The following is a 941-nucleotide window of genomic DNA, read 5'->3' on the forward strand; positions in this document are numbered from 1 at the left end:
GGTAACCCCCCCCTTTTTTTTTTTTTTTTTTTTTTTTTTTTTTTTTTTTTTTTTTTTTTTTTTTTTTTTGTAATTGAAATGGTAAACAAAGGATTTAGGAGTGACATTTGGGCGAGAGAGAGAAAAAAAACGATCCAGAGAGAAATCGAGGGATAGAAAGAGATAAAGAATTAAAGGAGGAAGAGAGAGAGAGAGAGAGAAAGAGAGAAAATAGAAACACCTAGATTAAAAAAAATCTACAGGAGAGAGAGAAAGAGAATAAAATAGGGACAGAGAGAGAGAGAGAGAAAGAAAGAGAAAAAAATAGGGAGAGTAAGAGAGAGAGAGAGAACACAGAGAAAGAGAGAGAAATTTTAGTTGCTTGCTTGCTTGTTAGAACCCGGATTTCGACTTTACAAAACAATATCGGTATTTTGTATACCAGCATACAAAACATGTACCTATACTTCTACCAGCATACAAGTTTTGTATACCAGCATACAAGTTTTGTACTTTGTATACCAGCATACAAAACATGTACCTATACTTCTACCAGCATACAAGTTTTGTATACCAACATACAAGTTTTGTACTTTGCATACCAGCATACAAAACAATAATTGTTGTCTTTTGAACTTTGACCTTTCCCCTCCCTCTCCCCTACCTTCTCTCCTTTCTCTCCCCCTCCCTAAACACCAGGGTAGCAGCCCCCTGGGGTCCTCTGGGACTCAAAATAGAGAGGAAGAAGAGGAAAAGAGAGAGAGAGAGAGAGAGAGAGAGAGAGGGTGAAATGGAAATTGAAAAAAAAAGGGATAAAAAAAGATGAATTATAAGAGGAAGAGAGAGAGAGAGAAAAAAAACCGCAACTAAACAAACGCCATCACGTAGGTAGAGAGAGAGAGAGAGAGAGAGAGAGAGAGAGAGAGAGAGAGAGAGAGAGAGAGAGAGAGAGAGAGAGAGAG

Source organism: Diaphorina citri, unplaced genomic scaffold, assembly GCF_000475195.1.
Source record: "Diaphorina citri unplaced genomic scaffold, Diaci psyllid genome assembly version 1.1 scaffold2456, whole genome shotgun sequence".
Lineage (NCBI taxonomy): Eukaryota > Metazoa > Arthropoda > Insecta > Hemiptera > Psyllidae > Diaphorina > Diaphorina citri.